This window comes from Arachis ipaensis, chromosome B08, assembly GCF_000816755.2.
Source record: "Arachis ipaensis cultivar K30076 chromosome B08, Araip1.1, whole genome shotgun sequence".
NCBI lineage: Eukaryota > Viridiplantae > Streptophyta > Magnoliopsida > Fabales > Fabaceae > Arachis > Arachis ipaensis.
The window spans coordinates 85,125,872-85,126,516 of NC_029792.2; positions in this window are offsets into that span (position 1 = coordinate 85,125,872).

Below are 645 nucleotides of genomic sequence, written 5' to 3' on the forward strand. Positions count from 1 at the left end.
TTTTGTCAATTCTTCATTTTTTCATTAAAATTTTTATTTTTGTATATTTTTCTTCTATCTTTCCAAATTATTTTTGTCTCTTAAACCTTAAACGTAACAATTCAAACAAATATATCAAGGTATCAAATGGAATAAACGTAAAATTAATTTGATAATTTTAAACACCTAAAAAATATGTTTCAATCAATTAAGCTTAATTAGGACAAAATTCATAAAAACATATATTTTTAAGAAGTAAATGTAAGTTAAATTGATAATTTCACTCTTTTCAATTTACAAAATCATCGTAAATTATGAATTTATCAATGAATAGACCACAAAAAATCCTCCAACTATTAAATCGATAACGGAGCAATTAACTAAATTTGTTGATGATGAATTACTCGTAAAATGTTTAAAAATGTAATAAAAATAACAAAAAGTGTATAGCTTTTTATAAATAAAAAATAATTTCTGTATTTGGTAAATTACTTAGGTATTTGATTTGTATTTAAGTTGAAATTTTGTGAAAATATTTAGATAAATATTTGGAAAGTACGTGCAAAAACAAAATATAAATTCGATCCCTTTGAATTTTTTTCTTTTTTAAAATCATTTTTAGTCAAGTAAAAAAGTCTACTTGTCATAAAATTATCAATTTTTTAA